This window comes from Pelophylax lessonae (assembly GCF_965119305.1).
Source record: "Pelophylax lessonae genome assembly, chromosome: 3".
Lineage (NCBI taxonomy): Eukaryota > Metazoa > Chordata > Amphibia > Anura > Ranidae > Pelophylax > Pelophylax lessonae.
Window position 1 is genome coordinate 659,153,941 of NC_138770.1, and position 25,464 is coordinate 659,179,404.

Consider the following 25,464-nt stretch of genomic DNA (forward strand, 5'->3'; position numbering starts at 1 on the left):
TATTAAATGGGCAATGCTATAAACGACAAGAAATCAGAACGTGACTTAAAATATCCTCACCGTGAACACCCCCTACCATCTCAAGTCATCTTCTACGGTAAAACTTGACTCTGGTATTGCTTCCAGTCTTTCTATGTTAAGTGAAGAAGATGTTACGGAATCAGTAAAGAATGCTGAGGATGATAATAATATAAAATTATGATAACTTACCAAGTAATTTTTCTAGGGGTTGTTATTCACGACACAATGATCGGCTACAGCATGGGGTTTGTCAATGATCACTGATATTATATAATTCCAGACTATTGTATCTGTACAGCTGAGTATGTGAGATTGCCGTGCGCAGCCTCCTCTCCTTCTCATCAACTATATTTATATATATCTCTATAGGAGGCAGATGTATGTGTTCAGAGAGAGGTATAAGATGCAGAAAGAGAATGGCATGGGCATAAAAAATGGTGGCGTGTATCAACTGTGTGTACACACATATCAAGGTCAAAGCTATTGATTTCAGCCTCTATGGGCACAATGGACATTTGGCATTTACAGGTATAAAAGATGGTGAGGTTGATTTACTAAAAGAGTAGAGCAGACTTTCTCAGCCTTTATTAACACTGAAGAACCCTTGAAATAAACTTTCTGGTTTTAATGGAACTGTCGGGATTATTGGTGATTAAATAAAAGAAATAAAAATTGAATTATTATAAGGATTTTGAACAGCATAGCTTCCATCTTGTTTGGAGGTGAATGAAAGTTCATATGTGTTCTTTTGCAAAATGTCTGTTACAAGAGAGTAGAATTTCAACAGAGATCTTTGTATTTCTTGTAGTCATAAAAAAAGGGGGTACATGGACATCTCATCAGATAAGGGTGATCTTAGCCAGACACCATACTAGTCACTGATGCACAGACGTTAGTCTGTCTGTATTTAACAATGGACAATAATGTATTCATTAGGTTCATTTAAACTATATATTTTTTTTAGAATACTTTTCTATTATGTGTAAGGACATATGTATCTTGTAACTAATTACCTAATTTTAGAGAAGTTTGTAGTTAAGTTTTTATGACCACTATAGATCTTCCAATCCCAGACACTATGTCTGACGGTAACGGCAGAATTCAAATAATGGTCAAAGGTTAGCTTTAAATAGTGGGCTATTGTATGTTATGACGTATTTTATACTGAATCTAATAAGCAGTACAATGTTGCCTCCTGTGGAGATAATACCAAATGCAGTCTTGGGGTAATTCAGTATTTTCCAATATAAATATATATATTGTATTAAAATAATTATTATTGAAATGGCATTACTTGCCAGGGTATATGATGGAGATTAGATGGACATTTATGTATGTACTGAGAGTATGGACACATTTTTCTGTTGTGTTTTATGGTTAATCTTGAATTGAAAGAAATCATCATTTAACTTTATTATCCTAAGTATTGGGTTAATTATTAGGAGAGATGTGACTATGACCTCACCAGTTAATGGATAGAATGTCCCAACCAATGGGGATAATTTTTCATCCCTCTGGGTTTAACTTATGGTAATTTTAATAGTCCTTTTTTCAATACCATATAAAAAGGAGAACCCAGATGTGAGACATGACACATTACATACTGACAACACCCAACATACACACTACTACATCCATTTATATACTCATCCAGACATACTCCATCTTGCTCCATCATTTATCTGAAACTTTGAGGGAAGCCAAACGAAACTCCTCCCTCATTGGCCACCATCTTGGGAAGGCATCCATCTTAGGACTCTGGTAATGACCATTTGAAGCTAGCAGCCATCTAAAGTTTGGTAAATATAACTTTGCTGTTTATTTGAGTTTATTTAACAATTGTTTATTTCCTTCCTTATATGTTTTATATTGCATATTTAAGGGTAATAAGATTACAATCCCAGCTGTATAAACCATAGTAGATTTTTCTCTAAAAAGCTGATTTTTGTTTTTATACATTTTTATTAATATCAGATTTAGCGCATTATTGCGATTTTAGTCTCTCGTTTTGCATAGCTTATTTTCGCTCCATCTGCAGTGGAGTGACTGTGCGATTCGCAGACAATTGTGGTCTGATTATATAGAATACTTACCTATGGTTTATGCTATACCTGGATAAAAGGTAATCTTGTTTCATTTTCACTTTCATCATTAAGCTAAATATCACATTGCATTGATTGTTTGAAGTTTGTATTTTATGTAGAGTTATCTTTTTATGTCATTTTAAGTTTGATCATTTATTGTGAATACATGTCTTGTGAATAAATATTTATATATATTCCTTACTGTAGACTGTACTCACTAAGATTGGTATATGCTTTTTAAAATAAATTAATCAATTAAAAAGAATTTGCTACATATTGATTTGTGGAAATAAGATTCTCCTACCCCACAGATCTTTGCTTATTGACATAAATAGACACTGTTATATTCAGAGCAGTATAAATATTCTGACAGAACTCCTGCTAATAATTACTATATCTACAGCTCATGGTACATTAATGGGATGGTCACTTGGAAAAATTCCCCTTACATTGGTGATCAGTGGGAAGAATGTGCTTTACATTGGTGATCAGTGGGTAGAATGTCCCTTATATTGGTGGTCAGTGGGTAGAATGTCCCTTACATTGGTGGTCAGTGGGTAGAATGTTCCTTACATTGGTGATCAGTGGGTAGAATGTCCCTTATATTGGTGGTCAGTGGGTAGAATGTCCCTTGCATTGGTGCATTGGCAACTCTTTGATCATTATTATAGTAACAGTGCAAATTTTTAACACAGATTACTGTAGTAATGTTACTGGTTCCCCCAAAAGAGTAAAAATTGTCAGCTAGTGGTCCGATCTGTCCGCCAAAATGTCGCAGTCCCGCTAGATGTAGATGCGATAACTTTTGCGCAAACCAATCAAAATATGCTTATTGGGATTTTTTTTACAAAAAATATGTAGCAGAATACAAATTGGCCTAAAATGATGAAAATTTTTGATTTTAAATTTTTTTTTTTTTTGGGCAATGTTATATAGCAGAAAGTGAAAAATATTGTTTTTCTTTTCAAAATTGTCGCTGGTTTTTTGTTTATAGCGCAATAAATAAAAATTGCAAAGGTGATCAAATACCACCAAACGAAAGCTCTATTTGTGGGGGAAAAAGGACATCAATTTTATTAGGGTACAGCGTCGCACGACCGTGCAATTGTCCTTTAAAATAACGCAGTGCTGAACCACAAAAAGGGGCCTGGTCCTTAAGGGGGCAAATCCTTCCAGGGCTGAAGTGGTTAATGTGTGTAATATACAATGCATATAAAATGTGCTGCATTTTCCATGTCTCCAAACAAATGAACTCTATTAGGGCTCATGCACACTGCATCTCAAAGAAATGGCTCCTACAGGCTTTTGAGCTTTTTTGAGCACATTTTTTTTGCCTGGAAACTCCCCTCCATGTTAGCCAATGGGGTTTATTTACTAAAGCTAGAGTGGGCAAAAAGTGTCACAATTCTGCAGAGAAACCAATCAGCCTCGAACCTCAGCTTGTTTAATTAAGCTTTAGCAATAAAACCTGGAAGCTAATTGGTTTCTCTGTGGTATTGTAACTCATTTTGCCCTCCATAGCTTTAGTAAATAAACCCTTGTGGGTCCATGCACAATATTGTTTTTTTTTCAGGAGTTTACAGGCATATGCCCTTACAGGCGGAACCCCCCCCCCCCCCTCCCACCCTCACCAAACTTATGTTTTTGAGAGAAGCTTTCGAGCAGAAAAGATTCCGAAGTGCGAAAAAAAAGCACAAAGATGCCTGAAAAAGCATAAAAAAGCTTTAAAAAAAACACAAAGCTCAAAAGAAGCTTGAAAATGCACAAAATAATAGGCAAGAATAGCTGTGGGGAGGGTTCGTGAAGAAAAATGCTTATGCTCAAAAAAGCTCAAAGAACCTCAATAAAAACGTAAAAAAAAGAGCACAAAAAAGAACAAGCTCAAGCAGAGAAATTAAAGCTCAAATGCCTAAAAGTAGCTTCTTTTTTTTTTTTTGCTGCACTGTGCATGAGCCCTTAAAGCAGAGCTCCAGCCTCCCCACCCACAAATTCAAAGTCAGCAGCTACAAATACTGTAACTGCTGACTTTTATTATTAGGACACTTACCTGTCCAGGGATTTCACGATGTCGGCATCCCAGCTGATTTTTCAATTGGCTCTCGGGGGCTCCCGCCACCATTTCTTGTAACAGAAACCATCTTTACAGCCGGTTCCCTACTGTGCATGCGCTAAGCGTGCTTCGCTTTGTAAATGGCCCGGCAGGGGGGTAAGGAGGAGGGGAGCCGAACATCTGGGGGACTTCTTCGTGGCAAGGTCACCTTAAAAAGGGGGCGCGTACCTGTCAAAAGCAGGTACCCACTCCCCCCCCCCCCCAAAAGGTGCCAAATGTGGCAGCGGAGGAGGGAGGAAGCAAACAAGCGGAGCTTCCCCTTTTGGGTGGAGCTCCGCTTTACGGTACAAACTGACCAGAAATGCAGACAATGATTACAAATGAATAAATGAGCAGGGGTAGGGAATCTGGTGAGTGCAGTCTTGTTCATAATCACCCCGGGCACCCCACTGTATTACACAAAGATATCTGGGATTGCCACAGTGCCACAAGAAGATTGAGCACTTTCACTTATGGACTTTCCTTTGTAATATATGTACCTGGTATTACTTAGGGTGTATATCTGCACTTGCACCATATATTTATTTAAGGAGCCATCCATATATTGCTTTTTTTGCACTTTACACTCATATAATCACTTTTGCACCTTTCCTAGTTTGCACATCTTACATAGGTGTCATACTGCTGCACCCATCAATTTATTATTGTATTGATTCCTTTATTTATATATATTTTTTGTACACCTATGAATTGTCACTAATACATGTGTTTTATATTAATTTTACTACACCCCCCACGATTCATCAGTATCACCACCTTATTTGATATATACAGTATATCGTTGCACCCTATACCACAGGGTCACTTTATTTGCTTTTTATCCTATCACAATACTAAGCACTTTATATTATATTAAGCTTTAAGCACATTTTTCATATGGTGTTTATTTATTATACAGTATTAACTAAGTGGATGTTTACTGTATGATTTATTTTTTGTGGTGTTTAGATATTTATTTTAGCATAGTTTTTATATCTGTGTTATCCACCACATAACATCTCCTTTACACTTACCCCCATTGGGCAGCGCCAATTCCCTACCCCTGCTCATTTATTATCTTGATATAGCCTTGGCTATATTTTAGGGAGGCTGCAGCCCCTTTTTTCCTGCTTATTTTCATAGCGCGGGACTTTTTCTTTATACAAATGATTACAAATTGCAGTCAATGCAAATGCAAACTGCAATTGATACAAAAACTATTGATGTAGAGCAGTACAATTAATATGCATAACCAATCAATAAATGGCAATAAACATAAAGAAATAAAGAACATATAAATTCATATTCACTCATGATCCATGTATACTTATCTGTGAACAACTGATAAAAAGTGTGGTCAATGTGTGCAACCAATCAATAAAAAATTATAAACATCAGTAAATAAAAAAACTTCAGGTCTATATAAGTTTGTGATCACTCATGATCCATGCAAACTTATCTGTGACCAGTGTTAAACTTTAAATTCCAAGTAGAATCATTGATCCAGAAAAGCACACACAGGACCACCACCGGGAATCCCCCAATAGGTATATGCTCACCTTAAAACTAGGTCCTTATTACCATTGCCAATGAAGCCTCAATACAATCTGGGATCCAAGATGGCTGCTACAGGGGTGTATCCAATAGATATGCAGCTATTCACAGCAAGTGACAGAACATTCCACTTGAAACCAAAGCTCAACTCAAAAAAGAAGAAAGCCTCATGGTGTAACCCATCAAACAATATTTAGTAAATTAAAAGCATAACTGCACACACATTAGAGTAACTGCACAAAGAAGTACCAAGCCATCACCTCCCCTCATCATAGACACTGCGGAGAAAGGTAACAAAAGTCGGCAGCTCACTTGTGGACACCGTCCCTCTCCTGAATCAGTGAAGCTCCACCCTACTGGTTTCGTCATAGTGACGTCATCAGGTGCCCTTGATGATTTTACTATGTATAGCCATCAGATACTGTATACACATGTGACAGGCAGTGCCAAATTTTTAGGATGCCAAAAGGGGCAACTGCCATGGGCCCCCTGACGGAAGGCCCCCCCTCTACTATACAAAAATAATATAAACAATACAAAAACTGTAGACAATAATAATAAAAAAATAATAAATGTAGCACCGTCTAGCTAGTGTGCTAGTGTCAATAGGTTTAGTTGTTAGTGTAGGCAAATTGGCTTGACTCAGAGCCAGGCCTGAGTTGTAAATCTGGGTCAGAGATCAGTGACTCAGGGGCTGGATGACTCATCCTGGCAGCTCTTTTGGTGCCTCCCCCTGTTCTCTGGAACATTTGAGAAAGTTCTAGACATAGTGGGTGGGAGTTAGGAGGGGCTGTTAGAAATATTTATGAGGACCTCGACCAATCTCCAGCAGAAAGGGGCTGGCAGGGGGCAGGCCTCCTAATAAATAGCCAAGAGTCATTCCAGCAGGGGTAGTCGGGTGAAAGATAGAGACGGAGTGCTGAGGAGGCTGTCGGTGGCCCTTGAGGGCACCCCCTAGTCTGAGGAGTGGGTGACTTTGGGCCTAGGCTCGGGTGCTGGAAGATTCCTATTAAAAAAAATGGAGGAAATCCTTCCTGGAGGCATGGAAGCAAGGAGAGGACGGCAGCAGGTCAGCATGTCAGAGAGAGCTCCTGAGAATCAGCCCAGTTGGCTGATGAGTGTCATTCTGGGAGGACTGTGGGAAGAGGTTAGCCTGGAGGGCTAGTGAAAGGGGCAGCTGCAGCCAGGAGGGCTGGCAGGGCCTGAAGAGGTGATTCTGTGAGCAGTGACCACAGAGAGGAAGTGCTGGGAAGTGTGAGAATTCTCACCCTATTGGTTCTTCAAGTATAGGGGCTGTGGGTCCCTGCCTGTATTGGGTCTTTACTACAAAAACTTCTATAGGGGGACATAGCTGGGTTCGGCAAGCAAGTGAATGCTGGAGGAAGAAGATGAGCTGTATATAGAGACTGTACTGTATATACTAGGAGTTGTTGGCATCTCATAATCTCCCATCCGTATCCAAGTTATTACCCTCAATAAAATGTAAATATAATCAAAGTCATGGACTGTTCTCTGACTCTTAGTGCTTGTGGAAATTTGGTGTGCTTGGCTGTGCAGGGTGGGGGATCCCAGTTTACTTGCGGTTCCTTAGGCGGTACGCTACATAAAATAATATAAAATATATAATAAAACATTTTTTTTATTTAATCTATCTTAAAAAGTAAAATTTTCCAGGACATCATGTTTGAAAGTTTTCATTATGGATGGCATATTGTATCATTTTTAATTTCATTATTATATTTTATAATTATATAAATTTTCCAGGACATCATGTTTGAAAGTTTTCACTCTGGATGGCATATTGTATCATTTTTATTTTATTATTATATTTTATTCTATTATATTATTATATATTTTTTTTTGTTATTTTTGTTATATTTTATTGTATTAATTTTAGCAGCCCGAGCAAACCACACATAGAGCGATATGACTGCGTGTGCGTGTGTCTATACATGACCTCTGAATGACGTTGTACCATGCCTTTTAAAAATGTGTGATTGACATTGAGAATGTAAACCAACTCAGTGTATGAAGGGACCCCAAACCTGAAGGGCCGCGGGCCTCCCAAGGTCTATGTTTGGCCCTAGTGTCTGGTGCCCCTGATGACATCACTATGACGAAACATGTAGGATAGGAGAAATATGTGAGCCTGGATCATGAGTGAACATGAACTTATATGGACTTGATATTTTTTATTTCCTGATGTTTATAGTTTTTTTATGGATTGGTTGTGCACAATATTTGCACTTTTTATCAGTGATTCAGGGATAAGTGTACATGGATCACTAGTGAATATAAATTTATATGTTCTTTATTTATGTATGTTTATTGCTGTTTTTTTTTTTAATTGGTCATGCATATTGATTGCACTGCTTTACATCAAACATTTTTTATCGATTGTCCTTTGCATTTGCATTGACTTCTTAAATAACTTCATGAGCAACATAACAGGGGATGAGAAGGCTGAATATTGTTCAATAATTCTTCTGTATCTACGTCAATAAATGGAATGTTTTCTAAATGTCAATCACAATCCTTAAGCACACAGTGCACTCTCCGTCTCTGTTCGGAGTTTATCATCCGTGATCTTGCTCAAAGCTCCTGAGGAATAAGTCCTTGCAATATTCCTTATAGTTAAACTTTAATTCAAAAGGCTGGCACTGCGAGGAAAGAAAAAATAAAAAAGGAAAGGAGCTGTTTCTATGGCATCTATAAAAAGTAATCAACAACTGCCAAAAAAGCAATCGCTTTTCATTTTCTTTTGCGCAACCGTTTCTTTTTATACAATTTACCTTCTAGTAGGAGCTATTTAAAAGCTTCAGAAGGGTATACTAAAAAATCTCAATATTGGGGAAGAACCTAGCCAAATTTTTCAGCGGTTCCTACGGGAGTAAGCACTACATTAACCACTTTACCACCGGAGGATTTTGCTGTCTTATGTCTGGGCCACTTTTTGCGATTCGGCACTGTGCAAATTTAACTGACAATTGCGCGGTCATGCAAAGCCACACCCAAACGAAATTTACGTCCTTTTTTTCCCACAAATAGAGCTTTCTTTTGGTGGTATTTGATCACCTGTGCGATTTTTACTGTTTGCGCTATAAACAAAAAAAGAGCGACAATTTTGAAAAAATAATATTTTTCACATTTTTTATATGAAATTCCCCCCCAAAAAAATGTAAAAATCAAAATTTTTTATCATTTTAGGCCAATTTGTTTTCTGCTACATATTTTTGGTAAAAAAAAAATCGCAATAAGCGTATTTTGATTGGTTTGTGCAAAAGTTATTGCGTTTACTAACTAAGGGAAAGATTTCTGTTGTTTTTGGTGTTTTTTTTTTTATAAAGAGTAATGGCGGCGATCTGCAATTTTTTTTTGCGGGACTGCGACATTGCGGCGGACAGACCGGACCCTTGACTGACATTTTTGACACTTTTGGGGGTACCAGTGAGATTACTACAGTAATCAGTGCTATAAATATGCACTGTTACTGTAAAAATGACACTGGCAGGGAAGGGGTTAATTTTTATTGGTGATCAAGGGGTTAATGTATGCCTGGTGCTTACTGACGTGTGTGGGGGGAGGTGACTGAGTGACACAGGGACAGATCACATGTTCAGCTATGCTGAACCCGGCAATCTGACCCTGCCTGTCACTTAGGAGATCCGCCCACTTTGGCCCGACTCCCGCTGTGACTGAATACAGCGGGAGCGAGCCTCGAGAGAGGGGAATGTCTGGCGACGTACTGTAGGTCTACGTCGCCAAACGTTATTGAGCCACTTTGCCGCAGTAGAGCTCTAGTGAGCAGCGGTAAAGTGGTTAAAGTGCTACTAAACCCAGGAACCTGCATTCACTATATCTGGTCTCACACAGTACACAGTACATGAAAAATGCAATTATTTTGTAAATATAAACTGCTAAATATCTTTTCTCATCAGCAGTTAGAGCAGTCTTGTGACTTCTCTTCTATCAGTGTCTGTTTAAAGCTTGAAGGAGGAGTTTTCATTCTACTCTGATTGTCCTATGAGGCTGCAGGACCTCTGACCCTCTTAACAGTGCTGATTGGCCCTGTGCTGATCACATGCACCCTCCCAAAAAAAAAAAACTCTCTAGCAATACACACCAAACTGAGCATGTGCAGAGTGCCTCCAAGGCTCTGTACTATCAGGAGATGGATCAGGGACAGTGGAAGAAGGCGAGGATCAGAGAAGACAGGATGAAACAGCATTTTTAGAAAAAGGGCAGGATTAAACCCTTAGGTTCCACAGTAAGTATAACAAGCATGCTATTCTGCATATACAGACTCATTTTAGTCTTGTGTATTTAGTAACACTTTAAGAAAAAAAACAATGCTTTACAGCTGTGGCCAAAAATTTTGGAAATGACACAAATATAAATTTTCACACAGTCTGCTGCCTCACTTTTTATGATTGCAATTTGCATATACTCCAGAATGTTATGAAGAGTGATCAGACGAATTGCAGTTAATTGCAAACTCCCTCTTTGCCATGAAAATGAACTTAATCCCATAAAAAAAGATTTCCACTGAATTTGTGAGGAAGGCTTCAGGGCGCCCAAGAAAGTCCAGCAAGCGCCAGGACCATCTCCTACAGTCAGAGCTGCTGTTAGAAATCACAGGGCCCAGTACAGCCTACCTGGCAGGGCCCCCCCCCCCCCCAATATGTCAAGACAATATTTTCACTAAAAATACACTAAAATCATTATTAGCGGACACAAACATAATAGAAAACCTGTGTGAATAAGAGCCCATTCACATTACCACGACTTGTCAGGCGACTTGTCAGCCTGACAAGTTGCGATCAGTCGCGGTCCATTGAGTAGCACAGGACCCGTTCTAATAGGAGCGACACAAGTCGCTCCGACTTAGAAAAAGGGTCCTGTACTACTTTGGGGCGACCTCGGAGCGACTTGCATAGACTTCCATTATGTGAAGTCCCTGAAAGTCGCGCCGAAGTCGCGGTGCACGCAACTTCACAGGTCGCCCCCCGAAGTCGTGTCGCCTCAGTGTGAACCGGCTCTTAGCTCTTTTTATTTGTTTTTTACATTTAAATAAAAACATGTTTTTTTTGTAATGTTTACAAATATTTTATTTTACAATTCTTTTAATTTTTTATTACAATGTTTAATTAATATAATTTTTTTAGAATTTGTTATTTTTTTTACAGGACAGGGAATCCTTCAGCGCTGAGGGAAGGGGGGGGCACAGTGAAAGGGGGGCATACAGGGAGGGGGGGATTCAGAAGCAGGCAGACAAGGGAGGGGGAATCGGTGGTGGAGAAGCAATTACAGGAATGATGCCCTGTGTCTGTGTCTCTCCCTGCAGTAGCTGAAAGCTAGCAGGAGGGGGAGAAACTGACTTTCAGCTACTGCAGAGAGCAGCACAGGGCTTCCTTCTGTAAAATTGCCCCTCCCCTCGACCGCACCAATTCCCCATGCTGTTGGGGCCCCCCTGTGTGCTACAGGAGGACTGGTGGCCCCCCTATCAACGGCCCTGCCTACAATTGATTCAGCTGTGGGATTGGGGCACCACCAATGCGGAGCTTGCTCAGGAATGGCAGCAGGCAGGTGTGAGTGCATCTGCACACACAGTGAGGAGAAGACTTTTTGAGGGTGTCCTGGTGTCAAGAAGGGCAGCAAAGAAGCCACTTCTCGCCAGGAAATACATCAGGGACAGACTGACATTCTGCAAAAGGTACAGAGATTAGACTGCTGAGAATGGGGGAAAGACATTTTCTCGGATAAATCCCCTTTTCCGATTGTTTGGGGCATCCGGAAAAAACCTTGTCCGGAGAAGAAAAGGTGAGCGCTACCATCAGTCCTGTGTCATGCCAACATTAAAGCATCCTGAGACCATTCATGTGTGGGGTTGCTTCTCAGCCAAGGGAGTGAGCTCACTCACAATTTTGCCTAAGAACACCGCCATGAATAAAGAATGGTACAAAAACATCCTCCGAGAACAACTTCTCCCAACCATCCAGTTGGGACAAAAGGTTTGGTGACAAACAATGCCTTTTCCAGCATGATGGAGCACCTTGCCAAAAGGCAAAAGTGATAACTAAGCGGCTTAGGGAACAAAACATCGAAATTTTGGGTCCATGGACAGGAAACTCCCCAAATCTTAATCCCATTGGGAACTTGTGGTCAATACTCAAGAGGCGGGTGAACAAAATAAATCCCCACAAATTCTGACAAACTCCAAGCATTGATTATGCAAGAATGGGCTGCCATCAAAGTTAGGGTGGTTGAAAAAAGTCAAGTTCCAGTTCAACCTATGATGAGTGTGGGTGTGTGTGTTTATGTCAATAGTACATTGTATACCCTTCTTTGTTGTGGTCATTAAGGTGCCCATATAATAGTTTTTTGAAACTATCGATGCTCCCTGCTGATACCACTGCTTGTGGAAGAGAATTCCACATCCTTACCTAATTTTAGCAAATGGCCACAAACCCTTTTGTATTCTCTTTCATTGAATAGTTTGTTTCCTATGCTAGGGTCACCAGTACAGTATTTGTACATTGATATCATATCCCCCCTCAAGCGTCTCTTCTCCAGAGAGAATAAGTTCAATGCCTGCAGTCTTTCCTCATAGCTGAACCCCCCCCCCCCCCCCTGGCCCTTTATTAGCTTTGTTGCCCTTCTCTGGACTCTCTCCAGTTCCAGCACATCCTCCCTGAGGACCGGTGCCCAGAACTCCAGATTCGGCCAAACCAGAGTCTTGTAGAGTGGTAGAATTATTGTTTTATCTCTGGAGTGAATCCCCTTTATAACATGCCAGTATTCTGTTGGCTTTGCTTGCAGCAGCTTGACATTGCATGCCATTGCTGAGCTTGTTGTCTACTAGGACCCCCAGGTCCTTTTCCTTCTTAGATTCCCCCAAAGGCTCTCCCCTTAGAGAGTAACTTGCGTTCGTATTTCTGGCACCCAAATGCATAACCTTACATTTTTCAACATTAAACCTTATTTGCCATGTAGATGCCCACCCCATTATTTTGTTCAGGTCTTCTTATTAGATTTCCACATCCTGCGTAGAAGTTATTGCCCTGCTTAATTTAGTATTGTCTGCAAATATGGAGATTGTGCTGTTTATCCCATCCTCTAGGTCGTTTATGAATAAATTAAATAGGATTGGTCCCAGGACAGATCCTTGGGGGACCCCACTTTCCACACCCGCCCAATCCGAGTACTCCCCATTTATCACCACCCTTTGGTGCTTACATTTCGTGCAGCTGTATTCGCCCTCGATTGGATGACGGAGGAACGCATACATGCCACAAGATGTGCACCGAGACACATCTCCATACCCGCCAGGCATCGCACCCACTAATCTAATGGGGATTGGGAATTTAACTCTGTCCAATAAGCTGCTTACTATCTTCATGAAACTCTAATTTCTCAGCACACAGTTACTCCTCAGTCACACACAGTTACTCAGCAGTATTCAACACTACACAGTCACTACACTCAGGTATTCCCAATACACAGGTACTCCCTTACTCAGGTATTCACACTACTCAAGTACTCCACAGCACCCAGTCACTCCGCAGCACTCAGTTACTCTGCAGCACTCAGTTATCCCGCAGCACTCAACAGTACTTAGTTACTCACCGTACTCAGTTACTCAAGGTAGACAGTTACTCCACAGTACTCAGTTACTTACAGTAATCAGTTACTCCCCAGTACTCAGTTACTTACAGTAATCAGTTACTCCACAGTACCCAGTTACTCCACGGTAGTCAGCAGTACTCAGTTACTCCACAGTACTCAGTTACTCATAGTACTCAGTCACTCACAGCACTCAGTCACTCCACAGTACTCAGTTACCCGCAGTACTCAGTTACCCGCAGTACTCAGTTACCCGCAGTACTCAGTCACTCCGCAGTACTCAGTCACTCCGCAGTACTCAATCACTCCGCAGTACTCAATCACTCCGCAGTACTCAATAACTCCACAGTACTCAATAACTCCACAGTACTCAATCACACCGCAGTACTCAGTCACTCCACAGTACTCAATAACTCCACAGTACTCAATCACACCGCAGTACTCAGTCACTCCACAGTACTCAGTCACTCCGCAGTATTCAGTCACTCCGCAGTACTCAGTCACTCCGCAGTACTCAATAACTCCACAGTACTCAATCACACCGCAGTACTCAGTCACTCCACAGTACTCAATAACTCCACAGTACTCAATAACTCCACAGTACTCAATCACACCGCAGTACTCAGTCACTCCACAGTACTCAGTCACTCCGCAGTACTCAATAACTCCACAGTACTCAATCACACCGCAGTACTCAGTCACTCCACAGTACTCAGTCACTCCGCAGTATTCAGTCACTCCGCAGTATTCAGTCACTCCGCAGTACTCAGTCACTCCGCAGTATTCAGTCACTCCGCAGTACTCAGTCAATCTGCAGTACCCAGTCAGTCTGTCTCTCCCTGCTCAGCTCGTGTCACACTCACATACATTCCCTCCTCCAGTATGTGGATACACTCACCCGCCGCCTCTCCGGTCAGCCTCTGTTACCTCCCAGTCCCGCCTCGGCTCCTCTGTCCGTCTGCCAGCTCAGTGGGGTGACACTGTCCCCGTCTCTCCTGTTCCTCCCAGTGCTCCTCCAGATTGTACCATGCCGCCTCTGCTCTCGGTCCCCCGGGCCCCCGCCCTCTCTCTGTCTCGTGGGGTCACAGTCTGCAGCTCCTACCCTCCCTCACTCCTCATACATGCTCAGCTGACACTGAACCCCGCACCTTTTTCCACCTGCAGCACAGCACCACCTGCTGGTTCCTAAAAAAAAAAAAAAAATCTGTCAAGCTGTAGCCCAGAAGTTGATTGACGGCATGCCAAGGTGAATTGCAGAGGTCTTGAAAAAGATTGGTCAACACTGCAAATATTGACTCTTTCCATAAACTTCATGTAATTGTCAATAAAAGCTTTTGACACCAATGCTTGTAATTATACTTCAGCATTCTCACAAAAAGATCTAAAAACACTGAGGCTCGGTTCACACTGGGGCGGCACGACTCCTTACTACTTCGGGGGCGACTTGTGCATTCCCATGAACCACGACTTTGGAGCGACTTGCAGGGACTTCACATAATGGAAGTCTATGCAATTCGCCCCGAGGTCGCCCCGAAGTAGTACAGGATCCTTTTTCTAAGTCGGAGCGACTTGTGTCGCTCCTATTAGAACGTGTCCTGTAGCAGTCAATGGACCACGAGGGAGCGCGACTTGTCAGGCTGACAAGTCGCCTGACAAGTTGCGCTAGTGTGAATCGGGACTTAAGAAGCAGACTTTGTGAAAATAAATATTTGTGTCATTCTCCAAACTTTTGGCCACGTCTGTACATTCACTTTAAAGCGGTAGTATACTCAATGTTTTTACTTTTTCCTACAGGTAAGCCTATAATAAGGCCTATAATAAGGCTTACCTGTAGATAACCTGCACGGTTTAGGAGATATTTGCCCTGCATGCAGCCGCTGACACCAGCGGCGCATGCGCTCTGAAGGTCCGGCGGACCATCAGAGTTCCTTGCCGGAAAGTGACTCCCGGAAAGTGACTCATGCGCAGGAGTGACGTCATCGCGGCTCCGGCCACTCACAGTGCTGGAGCCACCGAACCCGGAAGAGACGCAGAGGGAGCATGACAACTCTTACAGCGGTGTCCGGGCGTCCATGTCGAGGTTTCGTTTTAAGGTAAGTATTTAGTATGTGTTGCATACTAGCTCATTATGCCTTTGTCTTGCAGGGTTTGTTTTTTGTTTTTTTGGCAGTATACAACCGCTTTAAGGATTGTTAAGTTGTAATATATACAGTAAAATGTTTGACTTTTGGGTTTAATCCAGCTTTCAATCTATTGAGAGAGGAAATTGACCCGTGGAGCACCTCTTACGTAAAGCCCTCAGAAATGGTCCAGATGACGGCGATGTTCTCTTGAGCGTTATCCGCGCTCTTCGGCTCTCTCACCCGTCCCCTTTCTGCTGTACCGCCGGAGAACAGTCATCCTCTGAACTCCGACATCCTCTGCCCTTTCCGCTTGTCATAAATGACATTTCTGCTATCCTGATGTTTTCATTAACCTCCCAAAAATGTTTTCAGACTCTACAGAACGGAAAAACATTTTTTTTTTTTCTTGTGATTCCCAGAAGCAATCTTGCAATGAAATTAAACTCTGTTTTCTCATTTTGACTAAACTTAGCTTTCTCATAGAGCATGAAATTGCCGGAGAAAGGCTCCTCCACCAGCCAAAATAGATGTCATTGGATGTAAAAAGTGACCGTAGTCATATGTCATTTCTGTAAAGTCACTGTCTAATAAATCTGAAGGAAGAGGAGATAGCGTTGGTCACCTGAGGTTACTTTGTATCTTGTGATTATATTGTCTAAATGAGCATTTGTCTCGGGATGCGGTCAATACAAGGAGACTGACCATAAAACATCATTAACCACTTTACGACCGCTCACAGTAATAGTACTGCGGCAAAGTGGCTCGTTATGGTCTGACGACGTAGTACTACGTCGTCAGATACTCCCCCTTCTGGGCGGCGCTTGCGCGCCGCCGGAGGCTCGCTCCCGCTGTTTTCATTCACTGCGGGAGTCGGGCCAGGGGAGGAGCAGCGGCGATCGCCGCTGCTCTTACCCGATCGTCGGGGATCGAGTCTGGAGATCCGCCCGCTGTGTGTAAACACAGCGGGCGGATCTCCATAGTGACAGGGAGTGACAGATCGGACTGTTCAGCATAGCTGGACATCCGATCTGCCCATGACTCACTCAGTCACCTCCCCCCCTACACGTCAGTAAGCACCAGGCATACATTAACCCCTCCCTCTCCAATAAAATTAACCCCTTCCCTGCCAGTGTCATTTTTACAGTAACAGTGCATATATATAGCACTGATTACTGCAGTAATGTCACTGGTACCCCCAAAAGTGTCAAAAATGTCAGTCAAGGGTCCGATCTGTCCGCCGCAATGTCGCAGTCCCGCAAAAAAAATCGCAGATCGCCGCCATTACGCGTTAAAAAAAAAACACCAAAAATGACAGAAATCTTTCCCTTTGTTAGTAAACGCAATAACTTTTGCGCAAACCAATCAAAATACGCTTATTGTGATTTTTTTTTACCAAACATAGGTAGCAGAAAACAAATTGGCCAAAAATTTTTTAAAAAATTGGTTTTTACATCTTTTTTGGGGGGGAATTTCATATAAAAAAATGTTAAAAATATTGTTATTTTTTCAAAATAAACGCTCTTTTTTTGTTTATAGCGCAAAAAGTAAAAATCGCACAGGTGATCAAATACCACCAAAAGAAAGCTCTGTTTGTGGGAAAAAAAAGGACGTAAATTTCGTTTGGGTACGGCGTTGCACGACCGCGCAATTGTCAGTTGAAGTCGCACAGCGCCGAATCGCAAAAAGTGGCCTAGACGGAAGACAGCAAAATCCTCCGGTGGTAAAGTGGTTAAGTGGATTGTAAAGTCCCCGGTAAGTTCTAAGAAAACCATCGATTCTTTGTTTCCATGTAACACTGAGATGCAATTTAGCTTTAATTTTGTGTTCTTGACGTTTAATGCCCAAGTGGGAAAGGTTGGAGCTCTTGTCCGCTTTTTATTGTGCCCCTGCTATTTATTAAAGTGGTAATAAACCCCTAACCAAAAATATAATATCCAGTTGTGGCCCGCCCACTGCCTACTTACTGAGACAGGGCGCTCGCTCTGCGCTAAATTGCTTTCCGGGAAGGAGGAGCGCACGCACACTGCCTGATCTGTGCTGTGATTCGGCCAATGATTTATGGCTGGGACATATATTATTAACCACTTCTGGACCGGAAGGATTTTCCCCCTTAACCACTTCCGCACTGCTCACTAGAGCTCTACTGCGGCAAAGTGACTCGATAACGTCTGGCGACGTAGACCTACGTCACCAGAAATTCCCCTCTCTCGGCGGCGCGCGCACGCCGCCGGAGGCTCGCTCCCGCTGTATTCAGTCACAGCGGGAGTCGGGCCAGGGGAGGAGCGGCGGCGATCGCCGCTGCTCTTCCCCGATCGTCTGGGAATCGAGTGTGGAGATCCGCCTGCTTTTGTAAACACAAGCGGGCGGATCTCCTAAGTGACAGACAGGGTCAGATTGCAGGGTTCAGCATAGCTGAACATGCAATCTGTCCCTGTGTCACTCAGTCCCCTCCCCCCACACACGTCAGTAAGCACCAGGCATACATTAACCCCTTGATCACCAATAAAAATTAACCCCTTCCCTGCCAGTGTCATTTTTACAGTAACAGTGCATATTTATAGCACTGATTACTGTAGTAATGTCACTGGTACCCCCAAAAGTGTCAAAAATGTCAGTCAAGAGTCCGATCTGTCCGCCGCAATGTCGCAGTCCCGCAAAAAAAATCACAGATCGCCGCCATTACTCGTTAAAAAAAAACATCAAAAATGACAAAAATCTTTCCCTTAGTCAGTAAACGCGATAACTTTTGCGCAAACCAATCAAAATACGCTTATTGTGATTTTTTTTACCAAACATAGGTAGCAGAAAACAAATTGGCCAAAAATGTAAAAAAATTTAGATTTTTACATTTTTTGGGGGGGGGAATTTCATATAAAAAAATGTTAAAAATATTGTTATTTTTTCAAAATTTACGCTCTTTTTTTGTTTATAGCGCAAAAAGTAAAAAGCACACAGGTGATCAAATACCACCAAAAGAAAGCTCTGTTTGTGGGGAAAAAAAACGTAAATTTAGTTTGGGTACAAGGTCGCACGACCGCGCAATTGTCAGTTAAAGTCGCACAGTGCCGAAACGCAAAAAGTGGCCTGGACGTAAGACAGCAAAATCCTCCAGTGGTAAAGTGGTTAATGACCAGGCCATATTTTGCGACTCGGCACTGCGTTACTTTAACGGACAATTGCGCGGTCGTGCAACGCTGTACCCAAATAAAATTGATGTCCTTTTTCCCACAAATAGAGCTTTCTATATAGAGTATTTGATCACCTGTGCGATTTTTGTTTTTTGCGCTATAAACAACAAAAGAGCGACAATTCTGAAAAAAAAACCAATATTTTTCACATTCTGCTATATAACATTCCCAAAAAAATAATTAAAAAATTAAAATGCTTTAACGTTTTAGGTCAATTTGTTTTCTGCTACATATTTTTGGTAAAAGAAAATCGCAATAAGCCTATTTTGATTGGTTTGCGCAAAAGTTATCGCGTCTAACTACGAAAAAGATTTATGTCATTTTTATTTTATTTTTATTTATTTTTTACTAGTAATGGCAGTGATCTATGATTTTTTGCGGGACTGCAACATTGCGGCAGACAGATCGGACCCCTAACTGACATTTTTGACACTTTTGGGGGGACCAGTGTGCAGTAATCAGTGCTAAAAATATGCACTGTTACTGTAATAGTGACACTGGCAGGGAAGGGGTTAACACAGTAAGTGATCAAGGGGTTAAATGTGTACCAAGGGGCGTGCTTCTAACTGTATGGGGGCGGGGCTTGTGAAATGATCATAGAGACCTGTGTTCCTACATAGAAGGATCACAGGCGCTCTGTGATCATTCCAGAGAGAAGAACGGTCAGCTGTGTTTACAACAGCTGACCATTCTTCTCTCTAAGCGGGGAACAATCGCGGGTGCCTGGCGGCAATCGGAGCCACCTGACTCGTGCATCAGAGTCCCCACCCGCTCGCCTCCTAGCTGCAGGCACGCAACTGACATATACCTACGTCGGTTCGCTCAGGAGGGCCACCCTGCCGCAGTATAACTGCCGCGGACGGTTGGGAAGGGGTTAAGTATGGCTGGGACCTACTGATCGGCTTAGCGAACCAGTTTACTAGCAATACAGGGCTCTGTACATGCTGCAGCGATGTGGCTGTGTCAGCAAGTCCCGACCAATGATTCACAGCCGTGACCTGCTGATCGGCTGTGTACAGCCAAAAGCTCTGTGCACACAATCAACACAGAGCTCTGTACAGAGGGAACAATCTCTCTGTTTCCTATCCTGGCAAAGCAGGGATGAGAAACTTAGAGATCAAATAGTAAAGCAGCACACTTTACACATATTACACATTGTTAGGCACCCAGTTAACCCTTTGATTGCCCTAGATATTAACCCCTTCTCAGCCAGTGTCATTAGTACAGTGACAATGTTTAGTATTAGCAGAGATGTATAGTAACTAAGTAGAACTACTTCACTACTGTACTTAACCACTTAAGCCCCGGAAGATTTTACCCCCATTCCGACCAGGGGGTATTTTGCGATTCGGCACTGCGTGACTTTAACGGACAATTGCGCGGTCGTGCGACGCTGTACCTAAACAAATTTGACGTCCTTTTTTTCCCACAAACAGAGCTTTCTTTTGGTGGTATTTGATCACCTGTGCGATTTTTTGATCACGCGCTATAAACAAAAAAAGAGCGTCAATTTTGCAAAAATAACAATATTTTTCATATTTTTTTATATGAAATTCCCCCAAAAAAAAATGTAAAAATCTAAATTTTTAAAAATTTTCGGCCAATTTGTTTTATGCTACCTATGTTTGGTAAAAAAAATCGCAAAAAGCGTATTTTGATTGGTTTGCGCAAAAGTTATTGCGTTTACTAACAAAGGGAAAGATTTTTGTCATTTTTGTTGTTTTTTTTTTTAACGCGTAATGGCGGCGATCTGCGATTTTTTTTGCGGTACTGCGACTTTGCGGCGGACAGATCGGACCCTTGACTGACATTTTTGACACATTTGGGGTTACCAGTGACATTACTACAGTAATCAGTGCTATACATATGCACTGTTACTGTAAAAATACACTGGTAGTGAAGGGGTTAACTTTATTTGGAAGGGAGGGGCTGTGTGTGTCCCTAGGGGCGTGGTTTCTACTGTGATTGGCTGTGGCTCTAGCTGTAAGGACACTGATCAACGGATCTACATACTAGATCCGAGTGATCAGTGTCTTTGCAGCGAGGAGAATGACAGGCAGTTTGTTTACACAAGCTGCCTGACATTCTCCCTCTCCCCCGCCGATCGCCGAGTGGCCGGCGGACATCGGGTCCGCTGGTCACACGCGCGGGGGGGTCCGTGACCACGCGGGAGCGCGCCTCCGGGGGCGCGCGCTCGCTCCCTAGACCCTCACAAGCAAGCAACGTAGACCTACGTTAGTTTGCCTGTGAGGGGCTGACCGCCGACGTAGATAGTCGTGCGGCGGTCGGCAAGTGGTTAAGTACGGAAAGGCGGTATCTGTACTTTCCTAGAGTAGAATTTTTTTCTCCTACTTCCACTTTTACTTCACTACATTTTTTCAATGATTTCAATACTTCTACTCCGATATTTTTTTTTTTGTGCTGCATAGTTACTCGTTACTATTATAAAAATTACCACTGCCAGAACAGTAGATGGCAGGTTTCATGAAGCTCAAAACATGTGTATTATCAGCGCATACAAAAATAAATGCTACTGGATGTATAAATAAAAGCTGCATTTGAAATAATAAAAAACAATATGATGTTCAAACTTTTGACTTCTTTCTTTAATAACTACATAACACAGTACTTGTACTTTTACTCTCAGTACTTGAGTAGCAAAATTTAAAAAAAAAACTACTTGCAATACTTAAAGCGGAGCCTTTTCACTCACCTGTCCAACGGTCCAGCGATGCGGCCGCCCAAAGCCTCGATCCTCTTCCCGGCGCCGGCATCGCTGCTGTGGGCACCCGGCTGTGACAGTTTGCGGCTTCACAGCCGGGTACCCACTGCGCATGCGCGAATTGCGCTGCGCGTCTTGATTGGCCGGCAATCTTCTGGGACCTCTGACATGTCCCAGAAGATTGCAGGGAGGGAGGGGGAGAGGAGAACTTCCGCTCAGGGCGCCGCGGCGCTCCGAGCGGAAGTGGGAGCGGGTACCTGTCAAAACTAGGTACCCGCTCCCCCCCCCCAAAAAAATGACATGCCAAATGTGGCATGTCGGGGGGGTCAGGACTCCCTAAAGCGGAAGTTCCACTTTTGGGTGGAACTCCGCTTTAAGTACAAAAAATGTTGAATACTTTAGTACTTCTACTCAAGTCACTTGTTGATCGAGCACTTCTACTTTTACTCAAGTATGGGTTTCGAGTACTTTATACAACTCTGAGTATTAGCAATGATCACTGTATTAGTGTCACTGGGGATGTCAGTGTCAGTTAGTCAGTTCCCACCCAGTGTCAATTAGTGTCAGATTGCCCACCACACTATAAGTTGCTGATCACCACCATTACTATTATAGAAAAACGAAATAAATAAAAGTTACAGTATAAATACCATAATTTGTAGACGCTATAACTTTCACACAAACCAATCAATATACACTTATTGTGATTTTTTTTTTTTTTTTTTTTTTACCAAAGACATGTAGCAGAATACATATTGGCCAAAATGTATGAAGAAATTTCATTTTATTAGCTATGATTTATAGCAGATATATATATTTTTTCAAATTCACCAGTTTTTTTCCGTGTATATAATAAAAATAAAAAACCCAGTGGTGACCCAGGAAACCATAGAGCAGTGATGGTGAACCTTGGCATCCCAGATGTTTTGGAACTATATTTCCCATGATGCTCCTGCACTCTGCAGTGTAGTTGAGCATCATGGGAAATGTAGTTCCAAAACATCTGGGGGTGCCAAGGTTTGTCATCACTGCCATAGAGGAACAATGTTCCTCTGGCCTACCTCCCCCTCTGCAATGCCGCTCCAGTTTGAGTGCCGCCTGCAGTGGGGCAAGCAGACTGCTCCTGCCAATATACCAATCATCACATGGTGGCCACATTTGTTTTCTTTTTTTTCCCTGTTTTCACCTGGTGAACACACCTCCTGTATTATAGTGCCCCCTACTCTGGATGAAGGAGCACACAGGGCACAGCAGCATTGTCAGTCTGGGGAGCGGGCAGTGTTAAATGTATTAGCGCATTTAGATACAATAACAAATTGAAGTCAAACTCCGGACAATCAGTTACAGTAAACCGGTTTCTTTTCCTTTTGGGATGAAGGTTTTGTATGAATAAATAAAAGCTGATCATTTTAAGCTCCCCTGCCAGTGTGAAATTGTTTGTCTCTTTCATGTAAACTGATACATTCTGCTGCAAAGCTTGAGCTTTTGAAAAACAACAGACTTGCTTTCGGGTTTAATGCTGCCTCAGGACAGGGTTTTTTTTTTTTTTTTTTAACCATTTCTCTGCCAGAGTCATTTTTGCACTTTTTTTTTTTTTTGCACAGGTTTACCACTTCAGTTTTGGAAGGTTTCCCCCCTTCATGACCAGGTCACTTTTTTGCGATAGGGCACTGCATTGCTTTAACTGACCATTGTGCAGTTGTGCGATACCGTACCGGTACCAGTACGCCACTTGCCCACGAGCCTCTAGGGGGCGAGCGCGCGCCGTCGGAGGCACGCTCCCGCCCCTGCTCGTTCCCTGACATCCTCGCACGAGTTAACGGCGGCTCCGATGTCCGCCAGGCACTCGCGATCTCCCGCTGGAGAGAGAGAAAGGCAGGCGGCTGATGGAAACAAAGCCATCTGTCATTTTCCCTGTGTAACTGCAGAGATCATACGATCCTGCTATATAGGATCGTATGTCTCTGTGGTTACATCACAAGCCACGCCCCCACAGTTAGAATCACACCCCTAGGGATACATTTAACCCACTGATCACCAATAAAGTTAACCCCTTCCCTGCCAGTGTCATTTTTACAGTAACAGTGAATATTTATAGAACTGATTACTGTAGTAATGGCACTGGTACCCCCAAAAGTGTCAAAAATATCAGTCAGGGGTCCAATCTGTCCGCCGCAATGACGCAGTCCTGCAAAAAAAATAAAATCGCAGATCGCCGCCATTACTACTAAAAAAAAAAAAACAATAAAAATGACATAAATCTTTCCCATAGTTAGTAGACGCAATAACTTTTGCACAAACCAATCAAAATACGCTTTTTTTTTTTTACCAAACATATGTAGCAGAAAACAAATTGGCCTAAAATGTTAAAAAAATTGGATTTTTACTTTTTTTTGGGGGGGTATTTATAAAAAAAATTTGAAAAATATTATTTTTTTTTAAATTGTCGCTCTTTTTTTGTTTATAGCGCAAAAAGTAAAAATCGCACAGGTGATCAAATACCACCAAAAGAAAGCTCTGTTTGTGGGAAAAAAAGGAAGTTAATTTCATTTTTAATTTCATTTGGGTACAGCGTCGCAAGACCGCGCAATTGTCCGTTACATTCACGCAGTGCCGAATCGCAAAATAGGCCCTGGTCTTTGAGCAGCCAAATCCTCCGAGCTTAAGTGGTTAACCCTTTGATCGCCCCTGGGTTAACCCCTTCCCTGCCAGTGTCATTATTACAGTAACAGTGCATATTTTTTAGCACTGATTACTGTAGTAATGTCACTGGTCCCCCTAAAAGTGTCATAAATGTCAGTTAGGGGGTCCGATCTGTCCGCCGCAGTGTCGCAGTCCCGCTAAAAATCGCTGATCGCCGCCATTACTAGTAAAAAAATAAAAAATAAAATAAAGAAATTACATAAATCTTTCCCGTAGTTAGTAGACGCAATAACTTTTGCCCAAACCAATCAAAATACGCTTACTGTGATTTTTTTTTTATCAAAAACATGTAGCAGAATACAAATTGGCCTAAAAGGATTAACCACTTGCCGACTGCCTAACGCCAATCTACGTCGGCAGTCAGCCCCTCACAGGCAAAGTGACGTAGGGCTACGTCACTAGCTTGTGAGGGTCTAGGGAGCGAGCGCGCGCCCCCGGAGGCGCGCTCCCGATCCCGCGTGGTCACGGACCCCCCCCGCGCGTGTGACCAGCGGACCCGATGTCCGCCGGTCACTCGGCGATCGGCGGGGGAGAGGGAGAATGTCAGGCGGCTTGTGTAAACAAGCTCCCTGTCATTCTCCTCGCTGTAAAGACACTGATAAAACGGATCTAGTATGTAGATCCGTTGATCAGTGTCCTTACAGCTCAACCCACAGCCAATCACAGTAGAAAGCACGCCCCTAGGGACACACACAGCCCCTCCCTTCCAAATAAAGTTAACCCCTTCACAACCAGTGTATTTTTACAGTAACAGTGCATATGTATAGCACTGATTATTGTAGAAATGTCACTGGTAACCCCAAAAGTGTCACAAATGTCAGTCAAGGGTCCGATCTGTCCGCCCCAATGTCGCAGTACCGCAAAAAAAATCGCAGATCGCCGCCATTACGCGTTAAAAAAAAAAACAACAAAAATGACAAAAATCTTTCCCTTTGTTAGTAAACGCGATAACTTTTGCGCAAACCAATCAAAATACGCTTTTTGCGATTTTTTTTACCAAACATATGTAGCATAAAACAAATTGGCCGAAAATTTTAAAAAATTTTGATTTTTACTTTTTTTTTGGGGGGAATTTCATATAAAAAAATGTGAAAAATATTGTTATTTTTGCAAAATTGACGCTCTTTTTTTGTTTATAGCGCGTGATCAAAAAATCGCACAGGTGATCAAATACCACCAAAAGAAAGCTCTGTTTGTGGGAAAAAAAGGACGTCAAATTTGTTTAGGTACAGCGTCGCACTCCCGCGCAATTGTCCGTTAAAGTCACGCAGTGCCGAATCGCAAAATACCCCCTGGTCAGGAAGGGGGTAAAATCTTCCGGGGCTTAAGTGGTTAAAAAAATAGCAGAAAGTGAAAA